A 16040-nucleotide genomic window follows, 5' to 3' on the forward strand; every position below is an offset into this window, starting at 1 on the left:
AACTCCCATTAAGAATGCTGAATTAATTTGGTTCATGGATGGCTCTTATTTAAGTGACAACCAGGGACATTACCAGGCAGGATACGCCATCACTTCCATAACAGACATAATATAAAGCACCCAACCCCAAGGAATCAAATCAGCCCAGATGGCTGAATTAATAGCATTAACTAGAGCTTGTAAATTAGCTGAAGGAAAAGTGGCAAATATATACACCGATGGCCAATATGCTTTCAGAGTAGCCCAGGATTTTAGCACACTGTGGAAACAGAGAGGATTTCTTACCTCATCCAGACAGCCCATACAAAATGGGCACCAAGTCTCAAAGTTACTAGAAGCAATTCAGATGACAAAGCAACTTGCAATTATAAAAATTCCTGGGCACTCAAAGGATAACACCGAAAAAGCAAAAGAAAATAATCTAGCTGATGCTGTTGCAAAGAGTGCCGCCCTAGGAAAGACGGCCTGTCCTGTATGGGAATGTACATTTTGTCCTACAAATACCCTTACTAACATTATTTTACAATATCAACAAGCATCTACCCCTAAAGAGAAACAAACCTGGGAGCAAAAAGGAGGCACCTTTGCCCCAAGTAAGGAATTATGGCTAGGGCCTAACAAAAAACCCATAGTTCCCATAGGTACACAATGCCCTTTCCTTCAGTTTACTCATGAAATGACTCACTGGGCCCCAGAAAAAATTATATCATGGGGAAAACAATACTTTTGGAAACGATCTCCCACGGTATCCCAAAAGGTATAATCTCAATTTGCTATGCACCCAAAACAACCCTGGCAAGTCCTTACATGGCTCCCAAGGTCATTTTCCTCTGCCAATAGGATCTTTTGAAGTATGGCATTTGGATTTTATCAACATGCCGAGATCTCAAAATTTCAAGTATGTGCTGGTCTTAGTTTGTATGTTTTCTCATTGAGTAGAAGCATATCCTTGTTGGAGGTCTACCATCTTAATAATAGGGAAAATTTTGTTAGAATCATTCCAGTTTGGGAATTCCTTCTGAATTGCACAGTTATGGTGGAACTCATTTTACTGGACAAGTTGTTCAATCCATTTGCAAAATCTGGCCCATAATACAACATTTCCATTGTGCCTACCATCTCAAATCCTCCGGGTTGGTGGAATGGACAAATGGCACAATATAAACTCAATTAGCTGAGGGAAGGGGCCAAATAGGAACAGCTCTGGTCCACAGTTTCCAGCGAAACCAATTCAAAAGGAGGGTGATTTCTGAATTTCCAACTGAGGCACCCAGTTCATCTCACTGGGACTGATCAGGCAGTGGATCCAACCCATGGAGGGCGAGCAGAAGCAGGGTGGGGCATTGCTTCACACAGAAAGTGCAAGGAGCCAGGGACCTCCCTCTCCAAGCCAAGGGAAGCCATGAGGGACTGTGCTATCCTGCTGGGTTAGTATGCTTTTCCCACAGTTTTTGCAATCTGCAGATCAGGAGGTTCTCTCATGTGCCTACATCACCAGGGCCCTGAGTTTCCAGCATAAAACTGAGTGGCTGTTTGGGCAAACATGAGCTACCTGCAGGAGTATCTTTTCATACCCTAGTGGCACCTGGAACCACAGTGAGACAGAGCCGTTCACTCCCCTGGAAAGGGGGTTGAGGCCAGGGAGCCAAGTGAGCAAGACCTCAGTGGGACCCACTCCCATGGAACCCAGCAAGCTAAGAACCACTGGCTAGAAATTCTCACTGCCAGCATATCAGTCTGAAGTCAACCTGGGAAGATTGAGCTTGGTGGGGAGAGGGGAGTCTGCCATTACTGAGGCTTTAGTAGACGGTTTTCCCCTGACAGTGCTTAGGAGGCTGGGAGGGCTGGGCTGGGTGCCTCAAAGCAACTGGGAGCAGACTGCTTCTTTAGATTCCTCCTCACTGGGAAAGTCATCTCTGAAGGAAAGGAAACAGCCCCAGTCAGGGGCTTACAGACAAAAGCACCTGGGGAAAGGGGCAGCTGTTGGTGCAGCTTCAGCAGATTTGATCGTTCCTGCCTGCTGGCTCTGAAGAGACCAGTTGATGCTGACAAGACGGATTCTCCCACCACAGTGTGCCAGCTCTGCTAATGGACAGGCTGTCTCCTCAAATGGGTCCCTGACACTCGTGCCTCCTGACTAGCAGAAACCTCCCAACAGGGGTCAACAGATACCTCATACAATAGAGCTCCAGCTGGCATCAGGCCAGTTCCCCTCTGGGACGAAGCTTCCAGAGGAAGGAGCAGGCAGCAATCTTTGCTGTTCTGCAGCCTCCACTGGTGATACCCAGGCAAACAGGATCTGGAGTGGACCTCCAGCAAACTAGCAGACCTGCAGAAGAGGGGGCTGACTGCTAAAAGAAAAATCAACGAACAGAAAGCAACAACATCAACATCAACGTAAAGGACTCCCATATAAAAACCCGATCTGAACATCAGTAGCCTCAAACATCAAAGGTAGATAAACCCACAAAGATGAAAACCCAGTGCAAAAATGCTGAAAATTCCAAAAACCAGAATGCCTCTTCTCCCCCAAATGATCACAGCACCTCTCCAGAAAGGACACAAAATTGGACGTAGAATGAGTTTGACAAATTGACAGAAGTAGACTTCAGAAGTAGGCTTCAGAATAACAAACTCCTCTAGCTAAGGGAGCATGTTCTAACCCAATGCAAGGAAGCTAAGAACTTTGATAAAAGGTTACAGGAACTGCTAACTAGAATAGCCAGTTTAGAGAAGAACAGAAATAACCTGATGGAGTTAAAAAACACAGCATGATAATTTTGTGAAGCATATACAAGTATCTATAGCCAAATCAATCAAGTGGAAGAAAGGATACCAGAAATTTAAGATCAACTTACTGAAATAAGGCATGAAGACAAGATTAGAGAAAAAAAGAATGAAAAGGAATGAACAAAGCCTCCAAAAAATATGGGACTATGTGAAAAGACCAAATCTACAATAGACTGGTGAACCTGAAAGTGACAGGGAGAATGGAACCACGTTGGAAAACACTCTTCAGGATATTATCCAAGAGAACTTCTCCAACCTAGCAAGACAAGCCAACATTCAAATTCAGGAAATACAGAGAACACCACAAAGCTACTCTTTGAGAAGAGCAAACCAAAGACATACAATCATCAGATTCACCAAGGATGAAATGAAGGAAAAAATGTTAAAGGCAGCCAGAGAGAGAGGTCTGGTTACCCACAGAGGGAAGCCCATCAGACTAACAGCGAATCTCTCGGCAGAAGCCCTACAAGCCAGAAGAGAGTGGGGGCCAGTATTCAACATTCTTTTTTTTTTTTTTTTTTTTGAGACGGAGTCTCACGCTGTGTCACCCAGGCTGGAGTGCAGTGGCGCAATCTCGGCTCACTGCAAGCTCCGCCTCCCAGGTTCAGGCCATTCTCCTGCCTCAGCCTCCGAGTAGCTGGGACTACAGGCGCCCGCCACCACGCCCGGCTAGTTTTTTGTATTTTTAGTAGAGACGGGGTTTCACCATGTTAGCCAGGATGGTCTCGATCTCCTGACCTCGTGATCCGCCCGCCTCGGCCTCCCAAAGTGCTGGGATTACAGGCTTGAGCCACCGCGCCCGGCCGTCAACATTCTTAAAGAAAAGAATTTTCAACCCAGAATTTCATATCCAGCCAAACTAAGCTTCATAAGTGAAGGAGAAATAAAATTATTTTCAAACAAGCAAATGCTGAGGGATTTTGTCACCACGAGGCCTGCCTTACAAGAGCTCCTGAAGGAAGCACTAAATATCAAAAAGAGAAACTGGTATGAGCCACTGCAAAAACACACCAAAATATAAAGACCAAAGACACTATTAAGAAACTGCATCAACTAATGTGCAAAATAATCAGTTAACATCATGATGACAGGATCAAATTCACACATAATAATATTAACCTTAAATGTAAACAGGCTAAGTGCCCAAATTACAAGACACAGACTGGCAACTTTGAAAGAGAGTCAAGATCCATCAGTGTGCTCTATTCAGGAGACTCATCTCACATGCAAAGATACACATGGGCTCAAAATAAAGGGATGGAGGAAGATTAACCAAGCAAATGGAAAGAAAAAAAAAAGCAGGGGATGCAATCCTGGTCTCTGGTAAAACAGACTTTAAACCAACAAAGATAAAAAAGAAAAAGAAAAAGACAAGGAAGGGCAATGCATAATAGCAAAGAGATCAATGCAGCAAGAAGATATAACTACCCCAAATATATGTGCACCCAATACAAGAGCACCCAGATTCATAAAACAAGTTCTTAGAGACCTACAAAGAGACTTAGACTCCCACACAAAAATAGTAGGAGACTTGAACACCCCGCTGTCAATATTAGTCAGATCAATGAGAGAGAAAATCAACAAGGATACACAGGACTTGAACTCAGCTCTGGACCAAGCGGACTTAATAGACATCTACTGAACTCTCCACTCAATTCAACAGAATATGCATTCTTCTCAGCACCACATAGCATGTATTCTAAAATCGAACACATAATTGGAAATAAAACACTCCTCAGCAAATGCAAAAGAATGAAAATCATAACAACCAGTCTCTCGGACCACAGTGCAACCAAATTAGAACTCAGGATTAAGAAACTCACTCAAAACCACACAACTACATGGAAATTGAACAACCTGATTGACTCAGAATGACTACTGAGTAAATTTTTTTAAAAGGCAGAAATAATTTATTTGAAACCAATGAGGGCCGGGCGCGGTGGCTCAAGCCTGTAATCCCAGCACTTTGGGAGGCCGAGAGGGGCGGATCACGAGGTCAGGAGATCGAGACCATCCTGGCTAACACGGTGAAACCCCATCTCTACTAAAAAAATACAAAAAACTAGCCGGGCGAGGTGGCGGGCGCCTATAGTCCCAGCTACTCGGGAGGCTGAGGCAGGAGAATGGCGTAAACCCAGGAGGCGGAGCTTGCAGTGAGCTGAGATCCGGCCACTGCACTCCAGCCTGGGCGACAGAGCGAGACTCCGTCTCCAAAAAAAAAAAAAAAAAAAAAAAAAAAAAAAAAAAAAAAAAAAAAAATCAAAAAAAAAAAAAAAAAACAAAAAAAAAAAAAAAAAAGAAACCAATGAGAACAAAGATAAAATGTACCAGAATCTCTGGGACCCAGGTAAAACAGTGTTAAGAGGAAAATTTGTAGCACAAAATGCCCACAATAGAAAGCTGGAAAGATACAAAATCAACACCCTAATATCACAATTAAAAGAACTAGAGTAGAGAAGCAAGAGCAAATTGAAAAGCTAGCAGAAGACAAGGAATAACTAAGATCAGCGCAGAACTGAAGGAGATACAGATACAGAAAACCCTTCCAAAAAATCAATGTATCCAGGAGCTGTTTCTTTTCTTTTAAGATTAACAAAATAGATGGACCACTAGCTAGACTAATAAAGAAGAAAAGAGAAGAAGCAAATAGACACAATAAAAAAAAATAAAGGGGATACTGTCACTGATCCCATAGAAATACAAACTACCATCAGAGAATACTATAGATACCTCTATGCAAATAAACTAGAAAATCTAGAAGAAACGGATAAATTCCTGTACACATACACCCTCCCAAGACTAAACCAGGAATAAGTTGAATGCCTGAATAGACCAATAACAAGTTCTGAAATTGAGACAATAATTAATAGCCTACCAACAAAAAAGCATCCAGGACCAGACAGATTAACAGCCAAATTCTGCCAGAAGTACAAAGAGGAGCTGGTACCATTCCTTCTGAAACTATTCCAAACAATAGAAAAAGAGGGACTCCTCCCTAATTCATTTTTTGAGGCCAGCATCATCCTGATTCCAAAACCTGGCGGAGATACAACAAAAAAAGAACATTTCAGGCCAATATCCCTGAGGAACATCAATGCAAAAAACCTTAATAAATTACTGGCAAACCAAATCCAGCATCACATACAAAAGCTTATCCACCACGATCAAGTCAGCTTTATCCCTAGGATGCAAGGCAGGTTCAACATAAAAAAACAACAAATAAAAAAACATAATCCATCACATAAACAGAACCAATGACAAAACCCACATGATTATCTCAATAGGCACAGAAAAGGCCTTTGACAAAATTCAACACTCTTTCATGCTAAAAACTCAATAAACTAGGTATTGATGGAACATATCTCAAATAATAAGAGCTATTTATGAGAAACCCATAGCCAGTATCATATTGAATGGACAAAAGCTGGACGCATTCCCTTCGATAACCGGCACAAGACAAGTATGCCCTCCCTCACAACTCCTATTCAACATAATATTGAAAGTTCTGGGCCAGGGCAATCAGGCAAGAGAAAGAAATAAAGGTATTCAAATAAGAGGAGGGGAAGTCAAATTGTCTCTGTTTGCAGATGAAGTGATTGTATGTTTAAGATACCCCATTGTCTCAGCCCAAAAACTCCTTAAGCTGATAAGCAACTTCAGCAAAGTCTCAGGATAAAAAATTAATGTGCAAAATTTAAAAAAAGAATAGAGAATCCAGAAATAAGCCACACATATACAGTAAACTCATTTTCAACAAATGTGCCAAGAACATATAAAGGGGAAAAGATAGTCTCTTCCATAAATGGTGCTGGGAAAAATTACATATCCACATGCAGAAGAATGAAACTAGACCCTTATCTCTTGATATCTACAAAAATGAAATCAAATTGGATTAAAGACTTAAATCTGAGACCAGAAACTATGAAAGTACTAAGAGGAAACATTGGAGACACTCTCCGCGACATTGGTCTAGGCAAAAATTTCTTGAGTAATATCTCAAAAACACAGGCAATCCATGCAAAAATAGGCAAATGGGATCACATCTAGCTTAAACGCTTTTTTTAAAACAGAAGAAACAATCAGCAAAATGAAGTGACAACCCAGAGAAAGGGGAAAAATGTGTGCAATCTACCCATCTAATAGGGGAATAGTAGCCAGAATATGTAAAAAGCTCAAACAACTCTGTAGAAAAAAATATAATAATCTGATTTAAAAATGAGTAAAAAATCTGAGTAGATATTCCTCAAAGGGAGACATACAAATGGAAAACAGGTGTATGAAAAAATGCTCAACATCATTAATCATCAGAGAAATGAAAATCAAAACTACAATGAGATATTTCACCAAAGATAAAATGGCTTTATCCAAAAGACAAGCAAAAATTAATGCTGGTGAGAATACAGAAAAAGAGGAACCTTCATACACTGTTGGAAGGAATGTAAATTAGTACAACTACTATAGAAAGCAGTGTGAAGTTTCCTCAACTAAAAACAGAACTACCATATGATCCCATAATCCCATTGCTCAATATATATCCAAAAAAATTAAAAAAAGAAAACAGTATATCAAAGAGATATCTGCACTCCCATGCTTATTGCAGCACCATTTACAATAGCCAATATTTGTAAGCAACCTAAGTGTTCATCAATGGATGAACAAATAAAGCAAATGTGTTACATATACACAAGGAAATATTATTCAGCCATAAAAGAAAATAAAGTCCTGTCATTTTCAACAACATAGATGGAACTGTAGGAAATAAAGTCCTGTCATTTTCAACAACATAGATGGAACTGTAGGACATAATATTAAGTGAAATAAACCAGGTACAGAGAGACAAATTTTGCACATTCTCATTCGTATGTGGACTTTAAAAAATAAAACATTTGAACTCATAGCGATAGAAAGTAGAATGATGGTTACCATATGCTGGGAATTGTAGCAGGGAGAAGAAAAGCAGGCATGGATACTGGGTGCAAAAATATAGTTAGATAGAATGAACAAAAATCTAGTATTTGACAGCACAACAGAGTGACTATGATCAACAATAATTTATTGTATATTTAAAATAACTAAAAGAGTGAAACTGGGATGTTCCTAACACAAAAAGTAATAAATGCTTGAGGTGCTAGATACCCCAATTACCCGGATGTGATTATTACACATTGTATGCCTGCATCAAAACACCACATGTACCCAATCAATATATACACCTATTATGTACCCATGATAATTAAAACTTAAAATTGGAAAAATACATAAAAAGCATATTTAGACAAACAAAAATAGTAATGCAACATACTTCAGCTTATGAGATGGACCAAAAACAGTTCTCAAAGGAACATTTATAGCACTAAGTGTCCTTGTCAAAAAAGAAGAAATATCTCAAACAAACAGCCTAATGCTTTACCTCAGGAGACTAGAAGAAGAACTAACTAAGCTCACAGTTAATAGAAAGAAGGAAATAATAAAGATGAGAGCAAAAATATATGAAATAGAGACTAGAGAAACAAGAGAAAAATTTTGAATTGTTCACATAACCCAAAGCAATCTACCAATCTAGACAATTCTTATCAAAATTTCAATCATATTCTATACAGAATAAAAAAAAAAACTTCTGCTGGGCACAGTGGCTCACGCTTGTAATCCCAGCACTTTGGGAGGCCAAGGCGGGCGGATCACGAGATCAGGAGTTCAAGACTAGCCTGACCAAGATAGTGAAACCCTGCCTCTACTAAAAATACAAAAAATTAGCCAGACATGGTGGTGCATGCCTGTAATCCCAGCTACTTGGGAGGCTGAGACAGGAGAATCACTTGAACCTGGGAGGTAGAGGTTGCAATGAGCCGAGATCATGCCATTGCACCCTAGCCTGGGCAACAAGAGCGAGACTCCATCTCAAAAAAAAAAAAAAAAAAAAAAAACTTATAAAATTTGTATGTAACCACAAATGACCCTGAATAGTCAAAACAAAAATAGAGGCATCAGACTTTCTCACTTCTAAATATATGTCAAAGCTAAGCTAAATTGATCAAAACAGCATGGTACTGGCATAAAAACAGACACATTGACCAATGGAATAGGATAAAAAGCCCAGCAATAAAACCACACATTTACAATGACCTGATTTTCAATAGAGGTGCTAATAACACACATTGAGGAAAAGATAGTCCCTTCAATAAATGGTGCTGGAAAAACTGGATATCACATGCCGATAAATGAAATTAGAGCCTTATCTTATGCCATAAACAAAAATCAATTCAAATGGATTAAATACTTAAATGTAAGATCAAAACTGTAAAACTACTAGGAAAATAACAGAGAAAAAGCTTCATGACATTGGTCTGGACAATAATTTCTTGTATATGACTTCAAAAGTGCAGGCAACAAAAGCAAAATAGACCAATGGAATTGCATCCAACTAAAAAGTTATTGCATAGCAAAGAAATAACTAACACAGCGAGAGATAACCTACAGATTGGCAGATAATATTTGCAAATCATAAAGCAGATAAGGAGCTAATATCCAAAATATATAAGGAATTCAAACTACTCAATAACAAGAAAACAACCACCTTTTTAAAAACGGGCAAAGGACGTAAATAGACATTTCTCCAAAGAAGACATACAAATTTCTAACAGACATGAGACTAAATGCTCAATATCACTAATAATTAGAAAATTGCAAAGAAAAACCCCAATGAGATATCACCTCATCACCTCACAACTATTTAGAATGGATATTATGAAACAGATGAAATTTAAGTTTTGATGAGAATATAGAGAAAAGCGAACCCTTGTGCACTGTTGGTGGAAAGGTAAATTTACTAATTTCCCAGCCATTATGGGAAACATAAAGTTTCCTCAATAATCTGAAAACAGAATTATGATATCATCCAGTAATCTCATAAGAAGGTGTATATCCAAAGGAATTAAAATCAGTACGTCAAAGAGATGTTTGCCTTACTATGTTTATTGCATTATGTACAATAGCCAATATGTAGAAACAACTGGAGTTCTCATTAATTGATGATGAATTTTTAAATGTGGTAATATATACACAATGGATTACTATTTGACCTTTAGAAAGAAGAAAATTCTGTCATTTGTAACAAAAATGGATGAATTTGAGACATTTTGCTATGTGAAATACTCCAGGCACAGAAAAATGAATACTGTATTATCTCAATTATATGTGAAATCTAAAAATTCTAACTCATAGAAGTAGAGAATAAAATGGTGGTTACCAGAGGTGTCATGGTCAATAACTGCCTGAGGCCAATATGTAGGTTGTAATAGAATTTACCAAGACAGTAATGAGTTTAGAAAGGCAGATTTATTAGAGGAAAGAAGATGAAAGCAACAAGCAAGACAGCAGAAAGAAGGCTGTCTGCAAACAGCAGAAGCTGAAAGGGAATTTTATAAGGTTGTGCTGCTTGAGTTGAATGCTTGCAGACAGAATTCTTGGGTGCAGGTGGACTGTGAGCTGACTGCTTGTAACAGAATGATTGGGTGCTAGTGAGCTATTTGTGGTTGATCCTATTTCTCAGAACATTTGCTCCTCTCTACCCCTTTTCTGTTTCTGCCAGCTAAGCCCATTTTTTCAATTTTCTTTTAACTCATTAGGGCCCCTCAAGAGGCTGAGGGGAGTGGAGAGTAGATGGGGAGTACCGAGATGTTGGTCAAAGGTTACAAAGTTTCAGGGAAAGTTTCAGGGAGACAGGATAAATAAGTTCTGGTAATCTATTGTATAGTGACAATGGTTAATAATAATTTATATTTCAAAATTTCTAAAATAGTGGATTTTGAAAGCTCTCAAAATAAATATGTGAGGTGATAGATATGTTAATAAGTCTGATTTGATTATTTAACAATGTATACATGTATCAAAATATCACACTGTACACCATAAATATATGCAATAATTATTTGTCAAATAAAAGTAAAGTAAAAAAATTTTAATGAAATGAAACTGGACAAAAACATTTCATGAATCAAAAACTACAAATCAGTATGTCTTATGAATACAGACACAAAGTTCATTCACAAATCACTAGCAAACCAACTCTCATAACATAAACTATGACTATGACCAAGTTTGATTTAACTTACGAATTCAAGCTTGCTTAAAATCCAAAATCAATTAATACACCATCTTAATATAGTAATGTTTTAAAACTACATGAGTGTTTTAAAAGACACAGTAGGCTGGGCGTGGTGGCTCATGTCTGTAATCCCAGCACTTTGGGAGGCCAGGGCGGGTGGATCAGCTGAGGACAGGAGTTCGAGACAAGCCTGGCCAACATGGCGAAACCCCGTCTCTACTAAAAATACAAAAATTAGCCAGACATAGTGGTAGGTGCCTGTAACGCAGCTACTCGGGTGGCTGAGGCAGGAGAAATGCTTGAACCCAGGAGGCAGAGGCTGCAGTAAGCCAAGATCATGCCACTGCACTCCAGCCTGCGGGATAGAACGAGACTCTGCCTCCAAAAAAAAAAAAAAAAAAAAAAAAAAGACAACAACAAAACACAGTGAAAGTATTTCCAAACTCCAACATTCTTTCATGATAAAAACATTAAGAAAATAGGAATAGCTGGGACCTTCCTCAACCTGGAAGGGGCATCTATGAAAAACCCACAGCTAACATTATACTCAATAAAGAAGGAATGAAAGCTTTTTCCACCTAAGATTAAGGAAAAGACAAGGATGTCTACTATTGCCACTTCCATTCAACATTTTTCTGGAATGTTCTAGCCAGGACAACTAGGAATACGGATTAGTAAGGAAGATATACAACTATTTCTGTTAGTGGGTGACAAGTGTTATTTTATGTTTATCTTACTCAGAGGGTTCCAAAACACTTTATTTTACAGGTTTGTAACTTTTGAGGACCAACATCTGTATCAATTCCTTTAAAATGTCCAATTATTTTTAGTTCTATAGCAGACTCTTCTGTATTGCACACCATACTTACGACTGGAGGTCCAGTTACACATGCATAAATGCTGCCTGCTGGTTTCTGGAGGTGGACGTGTCAAAGTTAAAGCCTCCTCCAGGGAGCTTCATCTTTCCAGGGGTGGCTTCCTTTGGCAAGAAGTCGATTGGTTTACATGTGCGGCTTTGGTGCCTGTGAGCAGAAAGCATAAGAAACTTGCACGATGTGCTGCTTATTGTTGTTGTTTTCGTTTTATTTTTTTGACGATGCAAACTTGAGGATCCAGTGCCCTTGTCCTTAATGACAGGAATGTCTCCTCTTTGTTTAATAGGTTAAAATATAAGAAAGCCTCTGCTTTAAGTAACACAGATAACACGTTTTTAGATTGCCTATTTATTCTAGAACTACAAAATTTAATTCAAGATAATACAGGTCCTATGAAAGACTTAAAATTTTATAAGACTAAAATCGAGACTTTCCAGATAAATTGTACTTTAGGCAAAACCCTCCCAATGCTTCTAAAATAATACTAAAAGGGGCATCTGATTATACAAGAACAATTTAAAAATTAAATATTTATTTGAATAACAAGTTTAAGTTCAAGCTGCAATGTTTGCAATGCAGATATTTAACACAGATCACGAAAAGCATGCATAAAAAAGTACTGGTGCAAAGGACAAAATAATGCTAAGAATTAGGCTAAATAGTTGCTGATTTTAAGCAAATAAAAGGCTGAAATCACTCTACAAAATATAAAATGTATTAAACACTACCATCCACAGAACAGTCTTTATTATTGATTATATTTAAAATTATTTGCATAGCTAATTATATATTGAATTGTAAATGAGTATTATACATGAACCTCCTTTCAGAAGGCAATTCCTTGTTGCAGTATAGAACACGTAATTACATGGCAAAAAGTATCCATTTTTTGCTATCAATAAAGAAGAGTTAATGGTATTACTGTAAATATCAGGAAGGCTACAAAAAAGAAGTAAGATTTATTTTTCTTCTTCTAAGTGTTTTCCATGCAGTGAAGCACTTCTCATGTTGAACTGGATGCACTATTGGAGAATGTCCTGGGTCTGAGATGCTCTTGAGTACAAGACCAGGCTTTTAAAATCAAAGACTGGAAGGAATCATGCAACCCTCTTACCACTGGGATACCATCGTGTACCATTTACCAATGCTGTCTCTCCAGAAAACCATTCAAAACACTTAAAAAAAATCAGACTTATAAGATAAATATACATAAAATGAAAAGACACCAACTGCTATTTAACTACTATTGGTAATGTCTGTGCTATGTAAAAGCACCTTTAAAAAGTGCCTATGTGGCAAGAGATACATATCTAAAGATTCAAAACAAATCAGCAGTATCAGATAATAATAATTCTTAACTCGGAAGCTGCCTCAAGATTAGGTACATCTTCAGTTAATGTAACAGGAAAAAAGACAATGTATTTTATTTTATTAATTGTATCCACTTACAAATCGACCTAAGGTCACCCGATGTGTAGACACAATGAGATTTTGTTGTTTATAGTCTTTAATTCAAGTGATGATAAGGGAAACAGATCTATTTAAAAACAAAACCAAAGAGCTATTTCTGTCTAGGTTAAGAGGTGGCCCCCAGGCATGGGATTCACATTTTGAATGGTCACTTGATCCAGGGTTTGTCTATGATTCTGGCTGTGTGGTTGCCCTTCTCTTCAATCTCAATAATTTCATGCTTGGTGGCCTTCACCACAGTTGGGGGACTTCATCTCTGCATGGAATCGACCTGCTTGCGCATGTGGTAAACAGATCAGAAGGCCTCCTGATGTCTCCTGGCAGGTCCTGTACATGAGGCAGAACATGTTTCTGCAGGCTTTGCTCACCGCAGGCATCTTGACCAGCACTGGGACATTGTGAATCACAAACGACACCTTGTTCCTCTGCTACTTAGCCAGGCTCTGCTCCAGACCCCAAATCCCAAAGCCCATGATGTTGGTGGCCGCGTGGGAATTGAACGTGTGCATGAGTCCTGCAGTTGTCTTGTTGAGCCTCCTTATGTTCATCATCACCTCCTGGTAGACCAATTCTACATGTTCTTGGGTGACCACTAATTTAATTTTATTCTGTTTTCCAGTAATATCCAGCCACTGGTGTACAACCACTGCCACATGTGTCCCCAGGGGTTTTGTCAACACTGGCACATCCCCTGGCACTGCATTGTCTGGCATGATAAATTCACTGGGCTGGCAGACATTGGCAGCAACTCCTCCCAGAACAATCCAGGGGTTTAATACTGTTTGGCCACCCCTTATAGACGTTCCTGCTTCCTCAGCTGCATCTTTAAAACCCATCAGTTTACCCCTTCCCCTATCAGTCATTTTATTACTGACTCCAAGGAGCATCAGCACATTGTCACATTCTGTGACCCCCATTGTGTATAGGTCACTGAGGACATTGGCACATGCCATCCTGCCCATCATGTAAGGGTCGTCTATGATCGGTAAATGTAATCCATGGTTTGAACCAAGGAAAGCCCATCGTGCCTCAAAGGAATGACACAAGTATCCATTCCAATGGCAAGCTTTGACATTAACGGCTACCAGAAACTGCTCATCTTCTTGGAAGTGGTTCTCCTATAAAGATTCCAGCAATTTTTGCAGGACATTTTGGGGCACTTTGCAGCCTGTGCCCTTCAGTTCAGTGAATCTGGTTAGCTGAAAGCTCTTGTCAATTAGCAACTTTCTGGATTAAAGGAATCCCATGTAGACATGGTTCTTGGGTTCACTCTCCTCACAGCTCAGTCCCTTCCTTCCCTCACTGAGTTGGCTGGGTTGTTTAGGGATTCATTCGAGGAGTATTGGCATCAGTTACATGATGCAAAAAAAATATTGATTTCAAAAATTGTGACTTGCATTGGCAGCAGCCTTTGGCACCTGGGCCACCTCATTTTTCCCCTGGCCCCACTGCAAGGGATAGAATGTTTCCACCACCTGCCGGGCTGGACCACAAGGCATTCTGCGGGGAGCTGCACCTTCTCCCCAACATGTCTTATAAGTATATTATCTCCCTAGGAATCCACTGAAAAAACTATGAGAAGTAATACATGTGTTCAGAAAAGCTACAGGAAATAAGGTAAATATTAAAACTCAGTTAATTGTATTTCCATATGCTAGAAATGAACAGTTCAAAAATGAAATTAAGAAAAATCAATTTACAATAGTATCATAGTAATAACATATGTAGGAATAAATATAATAAAATAAGTGTAAGACTTATGCATGGAAAACTACAAAACATTATTAAAAGACATTAATGACCTGTCAAAATCCATAGCATATATAACATTGGCTCATCAATTGTAACCAATGTAACACACTGATGCAAGATGTTAATAGTAGGGGAAACAATTCGGGAGTATTAGGGGTATAAGGGGAGCTCTATATTTTCAACTCAATTTTTCTGTCAACCTAAAAGTTCTGTAAACAAAAAGTCTTCTAATTAAGAAAAAGAAATTGAAGAACTAAGTAAATAGAAAGAAATCCAGTGTTCATAGTTAGAAGGCTTAATATTGCTAAGATGGCAATATGCTCCATGTTGATTTATATATTAAACACAATCCCTATAAAAATTTCAACTCTTTTGTTTTTGCAGAATTTGACAAATGGACCCTAAAATTTACATGAAAATGCAAAATACCTAGGATAACCCAAACAGTCTTGGAAAAGAAACACAAAAATTCATCCTTCCCAATTTCAAAACTTATAACAAAACTACAATAATCAAGACAGTGTGGCTAGTATAAAGATATAGATCAATGGAATAGAATTGAGATTCTTATGTAGTATGAAGATTTCCCTAAGAACTAAAAATAGAACTACCATTAGACCAAGCACTTTGACTACCAGGTATCTACCCAAAGGGCAAAAAAAAAAAATATATATATATATATCTCCAAATATGTATATATTTATATATTTGATATATATATTTGATACATATATTGATGTATATTTGATATATATTCATATATATATCAAAAAGAGAGCTGTGTTTGTGTATTCATTGTAACATTATTCATAATAGCAAAATCATGGAATCAACCGAAGTGTCCATCAATAGTTCACTGGATGAAGAAAATGTAGTATATATACACCATGGAATATTATGCAGCCATAAAAAGAATGAAATTATGTTATGTGCAGCAACATGGGTGGAGCTGGAGGCCATTTTTGTTAAATAAAGATTCTCAAATGTTAAACATACAGTTACTGTATGACCCAGCAATTTCATGCCTAGATGTATACCCAAGAGAAGTA

At 38.4% G+C, this 16040-nt stretch overlaps 1 pseudogene; it reads right to left on the reverse strand.

Annotated features, from left to right (window-relative positions):
- Positions 1–13424: 13424 nt before the first annotated feature.
- On the reverse strand, positions 13425–15719 carry LOC100997932 (annotated as a pseudogene).
- Between the last annotated feature and the right edge of the window lie 321 nt (positions 15720–16040).

The sequence above is a fragment of the Papio anubis genome, chromosome X (genome assembly GCF_008728515.1).
Source record: "Papio anubis isolate 15944 chromosome X, Panubis1.0, whole genome shotgun sequence".
Taxonomy (NCBI): Eukaryota; Metazoa; Chordata; class Mammalia; order Primates; family Cercopithecidae; genus Papio; species Papio anubis.